The sequence below is a fragment of the Hyperolius riggenbachi genome, chromosome 6, assembly GCF_040937935.1.
Source record: "Hyperolius riggenbachi isolate aHypRig1 chromosome 6, aHypRig1.pri, whole genome shotgun sequence".
NCBI classification, from domain to species: Eukaryota; Metazoa; Chordata; class Amphibia; order Anura; family Hyperoliidae; genus Hyperolius; species Hyperolius riggenbachi.
This window is the reverse complement of record NC_090651.1, coordinates 364,851,552-364,865,436: the sequence shown is the minus strand read 5'-3', so window position 1 is coordinate 364,865,436 and position 13,885 is coordinate 364,851,552.

The window sequence follows — 13,885 nt, the reverse complement described above, 5'->3', positions numbered from 1 at the left end:
TAAAGGCACCACCAGGAGAGACAGCGCCATTGCAGGAGCCACTGCCAGCAGCAGCAGGTCTGGCACTGGTCCGCCGCCAGCCACTGACCGCAGGTAGGAGGGAGCAGAGGCGCAACAGCAGCGTGTTGCGCCCATCTTTGAGACGGGTCGTCGCCCACGGCCCATTGGGGAGAGTCAGGTGCAGGCTGTGGTGGAAATGATGGTGGAGCAGGAAGCCACCATTTCCAGCCAGGCCTCCAGCATCAGCGAGACCAGTGCCACCACCACCAGCACTCCGGTCCGCAGCAGGCCTCCACCAGCCCTTGAGGCCATGGTCACGGTGACCCCATCGACCAGCCTGCCCTCAATGAGCACGCTCTTCTCCCCTGAGACTGTGACCATGTACAGGGATGCTTTGGAGAAGTATGAGTTGGAGATCATGGGGCCATCCAAGAAGGAGGAGGAGGAGTTTGAGGTGCAGAAGTTTGTTGTTGGCGCTGAGGAGGAGGGGCGTGATGCAGGGGATGTTGGGGTAGAGGAGTTGGTTGAGGCGGGCTCACAGGATATGTTTGGGGTTGATGATGATGACTTGATAGATCCTTCCTATGTGCCACCAGTACCACCAGCGCAGTTGGTTGAAGGCAGCTCGTCATCGGAGGAGGAGGCGTCTCTGGCGCAGAGGCGCGGCAGCAGCAAGGCGGCCAGCACAAGGCGTGGAAGGCAGGAGCCACAGCCTGCTGCTTCAGTCGCTACCACCACCCGCAGCAAACCTCTAACTAAAACCAAAAAGGCACAATCCTCCAAGGGCACCCAAAAACCCCAGCCCTCAAGCTCAAAGAGCAGGTTGAAGTCCCCAGTCTGGCAGTACTTCACCAAGTACCCAGTGGACCCGACCCGTGCAATTTCCAACAGTTGCAATCTCAGTCTCAGCAGAGGTCGCGATATCCACAAGTTGAGTACCTCGTGTCTGCAGATCCACTTACAGAGCAGACATTTTGAGGACTTTAATGAGTTGGAGAAGCTCATGCAAAGTGGTGCAGGCAGTGGTCAGAGTCAGACAGCCACTGCACAGATTTCAGCAGCAGCAGCAGCCGACCCTCCTGCCCATCCAGCAGCAGCAGCAGCAGGAGCACAGCAGCAACTCACTTCCACCCCCCCCCCCCCCCGGGCAGCCAGTCCTCAGTGGCCTCATCAGCTCCCTCCACAGTGGCCTCACCAGCTCCCTCCACAGTGGCATCCTCATCCTCCCGTGCAGGCAAATGCCGCCAGACCCTGCTCAGCGAAGCATTCCCTGGTGTGACCAAAGTGTTGCCTCCCGCCCACAGGCGCATCCGGTTGCTGAACGGGTTGCTTGCCCGGGCTATGTGCTCCCAGCTCCTGCCATATTCCTTTGTGCAGGAGAGGAGTGACATCAGAGCGCTGCTGCAGGTTGGGATCCCGGAGTGGCAAGTCCCCAGCCACCACTATTTCTCCCGCAGGACGATCCCAGCACTGCACCACTCTGCCATGGCGAATGTGGGCCACGTGCTGGATCACGCTGTGAGTGCGTGGATCCACATAACCATGGATTCATGGAGCAGCCGGTTTGGGACAGAGCGCTATCTGTCCTTTACGGCCCACTGGGTCAGCCTGGTGGAAAGGCCGAGCGAGGAAGCAGCAGGTCCACCCTCGGGCGCAGCAGCACCAGACGCCCACTACGTGGTGCCACCGCGCGGGGTCAGGGGAGAAGCAGCAGCTCCCGCCGCCAAGCAATCCCATCTCTCCAGCAGCGTGAAGGCCCGCCACTGCCAAGCGCTGCTGGAGATGAAAAGCCTGGGGAAAAACTCCTTGATGGCATCAAACGTGCTCCAATACCTCAGGGAGCAGGAGAGGATGTGGCTGACCCCCAGAGGCCTCACTGTGGGATTGGTGGTGTCCGACAATGCCGCCAACCTGCTGGCTGCCATCAGCAGTGGAGACTTGCTCCACGTCCCTTGCTTGGCCCTGAACCTGGTGGTGCAAAAGTTCATGCGCAGCTACCTGGGGATGGAGGAGCTGTTAGAAGCGGCGCGTAAAATTGTGCACACTTTCCGCCGCTCAGCAGTTGCCGCAGCAAAACTGGCAGACATCCAGCAGCAGGAGGGCCTGCCACGACACCGCCCCATCATAGATGTGCCAACTCGCTGGAACTCCACCCTGGCGATGTTGGAGCGGCTGGTTGAGCAGAGGAGGGCTGTCAACCGGTACATCTATGATGCCACTGTCACCGGCACCAGCAGCAGAAGCAGCACCACACTCCAGCTCCTCACCAACGTGCAATGGGGGCAGATGCAGCAGGTCTGCTTGGTGTTGGCTCCCTTCCTGCAGAGAACCAACCTGGTGAGTGAACAACGGGCATCCCTCTGCCAGTGGGTGCCCTTTGTTTGTCTGCTGGACAGGGCACTTGGCGATTTGGTGAATTTGGGAGAGGAGGCCCTGAAGCAGCTGGAACAGCAGCCGCCTGCGCAGTCCACTGCTCCGCAGGTATTTGAGTCCCTGGAGGATGAGGAGGAGGAGTTGGAGGTGCTGGACGTTGCTGTTAGGGGGAACATCGGAGCGCAGCAGCAGTGGTGCGAAGGTGGAGAGAGGAGGAAGACTCTCAGGGGCAAGAGGAGGAGGGGGAGGAGGAGGAGGACGCTCACCCTGATGTCTCTGTTAGACGGTCCACCCTGTTCCCCATGGCAGTGCACATGCTGCGCTGCCTGCGCACAGACCTCAGGGTCAAGCGGATGCAATCGAGGGAGGACGCCTGCATCAGCATGATCCTGGACCCACGGCTGAGGGGGAGGTGGGATCAGTCTCTGCCTGCCAGAGACCGTGAGCAGCGAGCAAGGGAGTTGCAGGAGATCCTTGTTCGGCGACTGGAGGAAGCCTTCCCCCTGCCTTCCACTCCCTCTGTCCCTGTCCAGCAGCCAGCAGCACATCAGCAGGTGCCTGCAGCCAGCAGCAGCGTCAGGCGCCCAGGAGACCTGCTGTCATTGACGCAGGGGTTCTACATGAAGGTACAGCAGCTGAGAGAGGAGACAACAGCTACCTTCGGTGAGAGTCACAGCCAGCGCATGATCCGGATGGTGGCCGACTACATGGGGTCCTTCAGTGGGCTTGACACCGGCAGCGAGGAGCCTGTGGACCCCATGGAGTACTGGGTGGAGCGCTTGCACATCTGGAGGGAGCTTGTGCAGTACGCCCTGGAGGTATTGTCTTGCCCCCCTTCCAGCGTGCTGTCTGAGAGGTGCTTCAGTGCGGCTGCGGCCGGTGGCGTGGTCACCGAGAAGTGCTCTCGTCTGTCCACAGAGGGCGTGTACAGACTGACATTTTTGAAAATTAATCAGGCCTGGATAGAAGGCACGTTCCTGGCACCTGTTGTCGGCGAAAGGAGGACATGAGGTGCCTGCCTGGGAATTACAATACATTGCCTGCTGCCTGCCATACGTGACGACTCCTCCTCCTCCTGCTGGCCTGCTGCATTGATTTACCTATGAATTTATTTATGTATTTATTGTATTTCTACCTGACTCCTCCTGCTGCTGCTGGCCTGCTGCATTGATTTACCTATGAATTTATTTATGTATTTATTGTATTTCTACCTGACTCCTTCTGCTGCTGCTGGCCTGCTGCCTTGATTTACCTATGAATTTATTTATGTATTTATTGTATTTCTACCTGACTCCTGCTGCTGCTGGCCTGCTGCATTGATTTACATATGAATTTATTTATGTATGTATTGTATTTCTACCTGACTCCTGCTGCTGCTGCTGGCCTGCTGCATTGATTTACCTATGAATTTATTTATGTATGTATTGTATTTCTACCTGACTCCTCCTGCTGCTGCTGGCCTGCTGCATTGATTTATTTATGAATTTATGAATTGATTCATGTATTTATTGTATTTATAAAGCGGCAACATATTACACCGCATTCATTTTCATCCTGCTGCTGTCAGTAGTCCCACCGCCAGGGTCCACACTATGCATTGCCTGCTGCCAGTGCATCACATGTCACTCCTCCTCCTGCTGCTGCTGTTGTATTTATCCTCCTGCTGTCAGTGGTCCCACCGCCAGGGTCCACACAATACATTGCCTGCTGCCAGTGCCACACGTCACTCCTCCTCCTCCTGCTGCTGTTGTATTTATCCTCCTGCTGTCAGTGGTCCCACCGCCAGGGTCCACACTATGCATTGCCTGCTGCCAGTGCCACATGTCACTCCTCCTCCTGCTGCTGCTGTTGTATTTATCCTGCTGCTGTCAGTGGTCCCACTGCCAGGGTCCACACTATGCATTGCCTGCTGCCAGTGCCACATGTCACTCCTCCTCCTACTGCTGCTGTTGTATTCATCATGCTGCTGTCAGTGGTCCCACCGCCAGGGTCCACACTATGCATTGCCTGCTGCCAGTGCCACACGTCACTCCTCCTCCTCCTCCTGCTGCTGCTGTTGTATTTATCCTCCTGCTGTCAGTGGTCCCACCGCCAGGGTCCACACAATACATTGCCTGCTGCCAGTGCCACACGTCACTCCTCCTACTGCTGCTGTATTTATCCTCCTGCTGTCAGTGGTCCCACCGCCAGGGTCAACACAATACATTGCCTGCTGCCAGTGCCACACATCACTCCTCCTCCTGCTGCTGCTGTATTTATCCTCCTGCTGCTGTATTTATCCTCCTGCTGTCAGTGGTCCCACCGCCAGGGTCCACACTATGCATTGCCTGCTGCCAGTGCCACACATCACTCCTCCTCCTACTGCTGCTGTATTTATCCTCCTGCTGTCAGTGGTCCCACCGCCAGGGTCAACACAATACATTGCCTGCTGCCAGTGCCACACGTCACTCCTCCTCCTGCTGCTGCTGCTGTATTTATCCTCCTGCTGCTGTATTTATCCTCCTGCTGTCAGTGGTCCCACCGCCAGGGTCCACACAATGCATTACCTGCTGCCAGTGCCACACGTCGCGTTTTTAGGTTTTTTTTTTTTTAAGTACACCTATTTCAATGTGATTTCCCTTTAAAAAAAGCACACAAAAAACCCCTGAATTTGCGAACACGAACTTTTACCGAATTTTGAGGCGTAACCCCGAACCGAATATGAATCCGAACCGAATTTCGTGGTCGAAGGCGAATTCAAATTCGAATGTCATGCGGACCCGAATTCGAATGTACCCGAACCGAATTTTGGTACATCTGAGCATGCCTGACCCCGGTGCCTAACCCTTTATCCCCAACCACCACAAAGTCATGATTAGCAGCATTACAGGGAAATTCAAGTTATTCGCTATGCAGAGGCAGATTATCTGGTTAGAATGATAGAAAGTTTGGATACCCATAGGAATTAGAGATTGATATAATAATTTGACCATTGCGTGAACAGTGACATTTGTTTATATTATTATTATAATTACTTAGTATTTATATAGTGCTAGCATCTTCAGCAGCGCTGTACAGAGTATGTTGTCTTGTCACTTAACTGCCCCTCAGAGGTGCTCACAATCTAGTCCCCACCATAGTCATATGTCTATGTATGTATTGTGTAGTGCAGGGGTGCCCACACTTTTTCGGGCTTGCGAGCTACTTTAAAGTTGGCAGAGTCCAGGAGATCTACCAACACTCCAAACCCCCTCCCTGTTTACCTCCAGTATAGGTAGCTAGGTATAGATGCCTTCAGTATAGGTAGCCAGATATCTGTGCCTTCAGTGTAGGTAGCCAGGGATCTGTTCCTTCAGTATAGGTAGCCAGGGATCTGTTCCTTCAGTATAGGTAGCCAGGGATCTGTTCCTTCAGTGTAGGTAGCCAGGGATATTTTCCTTCATTGTAGGTAGCCGGGGATCTGTGTCTCCTCCCGGACGGGATAGTGCAGCCCCACCCGTTGTGCAGCCTTGCATGTGCAGTAGGAGCCTTGCGTCCCTGTCATTACACCATCACATCGTGGCCGTGCTCCTCTCTCCGCCCCTGCTTCCCTATTGGCCAGCAGCAGAATTTGATGGAATGCGGCCGCTTGGCCACGTTACCCAGCTCACGGGCACAAAATGTTAAGTGATGCTGCCTGGAGGTCGCAATCTACTAAATAGGTGGTCGCGATCTACCGGTAGATCGCAACCGACTTATTGGGCACCCCTGGTGTAGTGTATATATTACAGTCTAGGGCCAATTTTATGGAAAAGCCAATTCATTTATCTGTATGTTTTTGTATGTTTTTGGGATGTGGTAGGAATTCCTGGAGTGCCCGGTGGAAACCCATGCAGACAGAGGAGAACATTCAAACTCCTTGCAGATGTTGACCTGGCTGGGATTTGAACTGGGGACCTAGTGTTGCAAGGCACTAACCACTATGCCACTGTGCTGCCCGTTATATTATAAATTGTATGTATATTTAATACTAGCTGGATGCCCGGCGTTGCCCGGGTATGTATTTGGCTGGTGTTGGCTCCGCCCACTTTTCCTACCCTAACACACAATTACTCAGTTATTTAATGACCAAGTTTGTGAGCTTTGCAGTCTTTGACATCAATGATTTGCATTGAAATAAAATAAATCTGATTGGATGTGGCTCCATCCCTTTTCTAGATTTAAACCCCAATCACCCAATGGCCAACTGTATCAGGTACAGGTGATTAACAGTGCAAGAGGCTTGTGCCATTAACAGTGCAAGAATGGCATCAATTAAATAGTCCCCTTAAAAATCAATAGGTGGATTTTTATTGGCTTTTGTAGGTTCCACCCACTTTTCTGAATATTAATCCCAGTCACCCAGTGACCAACTGTGCAAAGTTTGAGAACCCTACCATTAACAGTGTAAGAATGGCTGCTGTTTACATTTTCTCAGTAAAATTTGTACTTTTCTCTACCCACTGATTTCCTGACATTGTTCCGGTATGTATTTGGCTGGTGTTGGCTCCGCCTACTTTTTCTAACCCTAACACACAATTACTCGTTGACCAAATTTGTGAGCTTTGCGGTCTTTGGCATCAATAATTTGCATTGAGATTAAACAAATCTGATTGGCTGTTTGTGGCTCCACCCCCTTTTTCTGAATTTGAACCCCAGTCACGCAATGATCAACTGAACCAGGTTTAAGGCTTGTGCCATTAACAGTGCAAGAATGATAGCAATTACATATTCCCCTTGAAAATCAATAGGTGAATTTTGATTGACTTTTGTAGGCTCCACCCACTTTTCTGAATATTAATCCCAGTCACCCAGTGGCCAATTGTGGAAAGTTTGAGAATCCTACCATTAACCTTGTACGAATTGCTGCAGTTTACATTTTCTCAGTGAAATTTGTATTTGTCTCCGCCTATTGATGACCCCGGCATTGCCCGATTATGTATTTGGCTGGTGTTGGCTGCGTCCACTTTTCCTAAGCCTAACACACAATTCATCAATTACTTAATGACCAAGTTTGTGAGCTTTGTGGTCTTTTTTTGCATCAATAACCTGCATTAAAATGAAAAAAATAAGATTGGCTGTTTGTGGCTCCACCCCCTTTTATAAATGTAAACCCAAGTCCCCCAATGATCAGCTGTACCAGGTTTGAGACTTGTGCCATTAACAGTGCAAGAATAGCAGCAATAAAATATTCCTCTGAAAAATCAATAGGTGATTTTTGATTGGCTTTTGTAAGCTCCACCCACTTTTCTGAATAATAATCCCAGTCACCCAGTAACCAACTCTGCAAAGTTTGAGAACCCTACCATTAACAGTGTAAGAATGACTGCTGTTAACATTTTCTCAGTAAAATTTTGTATTTGTCTCCGCCCACTTATGAACCCGCATTGCCCGCTTATGTATTTGGCTGGTGTTGGCTGTGCCCACTTTCCTAACCCTAACACACAATTAATAAATTACTCAATTACCAAGTTTGTGAGTTTTGCAGTGTTTGGCATCAATAATTTGCATTGGAATGAAACAAATCTAATTGGCTGTTTGTGGCTCCACCCCCTTTCTGAAATTGAACCCCAGTCACCCAATGATCAGCTGTACCAGGTTTGAGGCTTGTGCTATTAACAGTCCAAGAATGGCAGCAATGTAAATATTTCCCTTGAAAATCAATAGGTTAATTTTGATTGGCTTTTATAGACTCCACCCACCTTTCTGGATATTAATCCCAGTCACCCAACGACCAACTGTGCAAAGTTTGAGAACCCTGCCATTAACCCTCCTGGCGGTTTGCTAAAAAATCGCCAGGGGGCAGCAAATCTTTTTTTTTTTATTTTTTTTTTTCATGTAGCGAGACAAAGTCTCGCTACATGATAGCCGCTGCTCAGCGGCATCCCCCCAGCCCCTCTGATCGCCGCCGGTGATCGGCGATCAGGAGATCCCGTTCAAAGAACGGGATCTCCTGGAGGGCTTCCCCCGTCGCCATGGCGACGGGGCGGGGTGACGTCACTGACGTCATCGACGTCGTGACGTCAAAGGGGATTCCTATCCACCCCATAGAGCTGCCTGGCACTGATTGGCCAGGCAGCGCACGGGGTCTGGGGGGGGGATAGCTGCGGATCGGCGGGTAGCGGCGGCGATCGGGCACTGCACGCAGCTTGCAAAGTGCTAGCTGCGTGCAGCAAAAAAAAAAATTATGCAAATCGGCCCAGCGGGGCCTGAGCGGTGCCTTCCGGCGGCATAGCCCGAGCTCAGCTCGGGCTTACCGCCAGGAAGGTTAATAGTGTAAGAATGGCTGCAGTTTACATTTTCCAGTGAAATGTGTATTTGTCTCCGCCCCTTTTTGGTTATGGGAATAAAAAGTATCCTATACTTTATTCCAGGTAATGTACTATGTGTGTGCCAAATTTCATTCAAATCCGTTCAGCCATTGTTGCGTGATCGAGTAACAAACATCCAAACATCCAAACATCCAAACTTTCCCATTTATTATATTAGTAGGATTGTGTTTGCAGCATTCCGGTCTAACTCCACTTTTTTTTTTTTTTTATTGTTTTTACTATAGTGGTATTCAATAAATGATGTTAAATTTTGCAAGAGTTTACATTTATGTTTTCGTTACTTGGTGGCTTTTCTTTATTTGAATGTATGTTAATAAAATTGGCTTATTTTCATGTTAGTTTAGTAAAATACAACTTACGACAATTTGAGTCGGCTCTCCATGGTCCTATGCTGACACCAACAGCTTGACAAGCCATAACATAGCTGTAAATTATTAGGCAGAGCAATTCCTCCTGGCACTTAGATTCAGGCTTGGATGCTGTGCAGAGCTGAGATATGCAGATGTCAAAGTAGCTGTCAGGATGGATCTTGCTGAAGCAAGTACTGAAGACCCCATCGGACTTATTCAGGAAGCCACAATATTTTTCTGTACTTAAACGTTGTTTGTTATACTGGCTACAGGGTGAAGAAGCTTTAGCATTGCCACATGCTTTACCGGTGAGCCAGTAAGGACGTTTGACTTTCCAAGATTTCCCAAAGGTGGAATTATCACGAGCAAGTTTTTTATTTGGCAGTGAATACTCATCACTTTTCACACCATTGTAATTCCCACATAAGCCAACCACGGCCCCTTGGTAGGTGTTGGGAATGGTGACCATGATGTTGTAGACAAGATCATAGCTGATTTTGATGCCAGCCTCGGTGACGATAATGGATTTGCTGCCGTGTTGATAGATATCTATTTTACCACAGTCCAGGTTCAATGGGAGGTTGTAAAGTAAACCATCAACCTAAAAAATGCAAAGAATATATATAAAAAGATTCAACTTTCAGAGACACAGCTTACCCAATAACCTAAATACTCGAATACAAGTCGACCTTGTATATAAGTCGACTCCAATATTCAACCTTCCTAAGCTGACATTTTTTATTGACTCAAGTATAAGTCTACCCAGCAAAGTTAATGGCTGTACTGCATACAGTATTGCAGCCACACCTCCTGTACCTTAAGTGCAGCTGATACCTCCTCCAGGCCCCCAAGTGCTGCAATTATTCACTCCCTTTTATGCAGCTCAGTATTTCCCCCGCCCCTTTCCTTGTTAATTGTTGTGGCCAGGACTTTCAGACCTGTTTTCTTGGCATTTCCTTTCAGCAAAGTATCACTTACCACTGGGTACATTGCTGAAAATGGGAATGTCACTATTAGTACACACATTATTCAGTGTACTCAGTGTTACCTGTGACTCGTGTATAAGCCGACTCCTATATTTTATGAAGTGAATCAAACCTAAATGTCTAGACTTATACTCAAGTATATACAGTACATCAATTTGTACCATTTTTTCCCCACCTACAAGTACCATGTTTCCAGGCCCCAATTTCACTACTTAAAATGACACTTATGCAAAAAAAATTTTATGATATAATGAATGATTGTACGGAGTGTAGTGTAGTATGGATATTTAATATAACATTAGTAGCAAAGCAAAGAGTCTCATTTGTTTTCAGTTTTATAGATTTTTTTTCATAACATTACATCATTCTCTAATATTTGCAGTTTATGAACTACACTCTGCATTTTCAACTATGAATCAGAGAGGAGCTAATCTCCCTTTGAACATCCCTGAAGTAAACTCTTATGTGAAGTAGTCTTTAACTGTTTCTTTGAAATATAAGTGTTTCAGAAAATAGCACTGTAACCATCCTGTGGGAGAGAACTCAGAGAAGCTCTTTTGCATAGATAACAAGTGAAGTTTCTCAACTCTTCCTGTACTGGAAACAATATGAGACTCATATCTTAGCTACTAATGTTCAATTTCTTAGCTGTGCTACACATACAAATCATTATATTTTCACTTCAGATTCCATTTAAAGTCTTAAGCTGGCTACACTCATTAGTATTTCTCTGGCATATTCAAACCCTTCCACAAATCTACCAGAAATCTATTTCAAGGTAGCAGGTTCAATTGATCAATTTATGCTTGATATCAGATAGTTTATAATTGAATAAGCTGATTCAACATGTTGTAAAATCTCCTTTCTAAACACTGTTCCCTTAAAGTGAACCTTAAGTCGTTAAAAAAAAATGAGATGTACTCACCTGTGGCTTCCCTCAGCCCCCTGCAGCTGATCGGACACCGATCAGCTGCAAAGGGCTGAGGGAAGCCCCAGGTGAGTAAATCTCATTTTTTTAAACGACTTAAGTGCCTCTTTAAACCACTTACACCTGCACCTTCACTGTGTTTTTCATCTTTTGAGGTTGCTGCTGTCCCTACCTACTCTCCTCACTAGTGATGCTCAAATACCCCTTTTTAAAATTCGAGTTTGGTCGAATTCGAATAGTAAATTATTCGAGGTCAGTCGAATATTCGAGTCGAATAATTTTTACTATTCGATTCGACCTCGGACTTCGAGCTCACTATTCGAGTCGGTATTCGAGCTCACTATTCGAGCTGACTATTCGAATTGGCCTTAAATAGCTTCCAACACTTGTTTTGAGGGTGAATGATGCAAGAAACATCTTTTTTTCCAAGTAACAACAGCAAGTGATTATGTGGGGATGTTCCTTTAAAAAAAAATGTGGAAAGAGAAGTTGTGTCCTAAATTTTGTTCAGTAGTGTTACTGTATATACTTGTTCTTCTTCTTCTTTATCTTTCTTCTTCTTCTAGATCTTCTTCTTCTATATCTTCTTCTTCTTCTTCTTCTTCTTCATCTTCTTCTTCTTCTTCTTCATCATCTTCTTCTTCTTCTTCTTCTTCATCATCTTCTTCTTCATCTTCTTCATCTTCTTCTTCATCTTCATCTTCATCTTCTTCTTCTTCTTCATCTTCATCTTCTTCATCTTCTTCTTCTTCATCTTCTTCTTCTTCTTCATCTTCTTCTTCTTCATCTTCTTTTTCTTCATCTTCTTCTTCTTCATCTTCTTCATCTTCTTCTTCTTCATCTTCTTCATCTTCTTCTTCTTCTTCTTCATCTTCTTCTTCTTCATCTTCTTCTTCTTCATCTTCTTCATCTTCTTCTTCTTTTTCATCTTCTTTTTCATCTTCTTCTTCATCTTCTTCTTCATCTTCTTCTTCATCTTCTTCTTCTTCATCTTCTTCATCTTCTTCTTCTTTATCTTCTTCTTCTTTTTCATCTTCTTCTTCATCATCTTCACGTATTTCTCTTTTCAATTTTTTTTTAAAGAAATGCAGCTATTTTTGAGCGTAACAAATAGCTGGTGGGCGCACGCATGTTGGAAGCGCCATTGTATGTGCTCCCTGGCAGTGGAAACACAAAGACAGCAGGAGGTAAATTCAGCAGCAGGAGGAGGAGGATGAGTGTGTGGCAGCAGGCAGTCAATGAGGCAGGCAGCTCGCCGTGACATAATAGCCCTGGTACCTAGCGGTGATACCAGGGCTGTAAATAAACACAACAGGAGGTCCCAGACAGCGGTCGTGCAGCCCACATTGTGTCCAATACACAACTGGGACAACACAGTTTTCAACCCGGGCACCTCAGAAAAATTAAACCTTTTTTTTTTTTTAATGGTTTTTTGGTTTTTGGTTTTACAACCAATATAGCTATTGTTTGACGTAATAGCTGGTGGCAGAGTGGCAGCAGAAGAAGGTAATTCTGTGTACCCTGGCAGTGGGAAACACAGACAGACAGCAGCAGCAGGAGGAGGAATGGAGGAGTAGGCGAGCAGCTATTGTTTGACGTAATAGCTGGTGGCAGAGTGGCAGCAGAAGGTAAATCATCTGTGTACCCTGGCAGTGGGAAACACAGACAGACAGCAGCAGCAGCAGCAGGAGGAGGTGTGGAGGAGCAGTGTGAGTGTGGCAGCAGGTAGGCAGCGTGACATAATAGCCCTGGTACCTAGCGGTGATACCAGGGCTGTAAATAAACACAACAGGAGGTCCCAGACAGCGGTCGTGCAGCCCACATTGTGTCCAATACACAACTGGGACAACACAGTTTTCAACCCGGGCACCTCAGAAAAATTAAACCTTTTTTTTTTTTTAATGGTTTTTTGGTTTTTGGTTTTACAACCAATATAGCTATTGTTTGACGTAATAGCTGGTGGCAGAGTGGCAGCAGAAGAAGGTAATTCTGTGTACCCTGGCAGTGGGAAACACAGACAGACAGCAGCAGCAGGAGGAGGAATGGAGGAGTAGGCGAGCAGCTATTGTTTGACGTAATAGCTGGTGGCAGAGTGGCAGCAGAAGGTAAATCATCTGTGTACCCTGGCAGTGGGAAACACAGACAGACAGCAGCAGCAGCAGCAGGAGGAGGTGTGGAGGAGCAGTGTGAGTGTGGCAGCAGGTAGGCAGCATGACATAATAGCCCTGGTACCTAGCGGTGATACCAGGGCTGTAAATAAACACAACAGGAGGTCCCAGACAGCGGTCGTGCAGCCCACATTGTGTCCAATACACAACTGGGACAACACAGTTTTCAACCCGGGCACCTCAGAAAAATTACACTTTTTTTTTTTTTAATGGTTTTTTGGTTTTTGGTTTTACAACCAATATAGCTATTGTTTGACGTAATAGCTGGTGGCAGAGTGGCAGCAGAAGAAGGTAATTCTGTGTACCCTGGCAGTGGGAAACACAGACAGACAGCAGCAGCAGGAGGAGGAATGGAGGAGTAGGCGAGCAGCTATTGTTTGACGTAATAGCTGGTGGCAGAGTGGCAGCAGAAGGTAAATCATCTGTGTACCCTGGCAGTGGGAAACACAGACAGACAGCAGCAGCAGCAGCAGGAGGAGGTGTGGAGGAGCAGTGTGAGTGTGGCAGCAGGTAGGCAGCGTGACATAATAGCCCTGGTACCTAGCGGTGATACCAGGGCTGTAAATAAACACAACAGGAGGTCCCAGACAGCGGTCGTGCAGCCCACATTGTGTCCAATACACAACTGGGACAACACAGTTTTCAACCCGGGCACCTCAGAAAAATTACACCTTTTTTTTTTTAATGGTTTTTTGGTTTTTGGTTTTACAACCAATATAGCTATTGTTTGACGTAATAGCTGGTGGCAGAG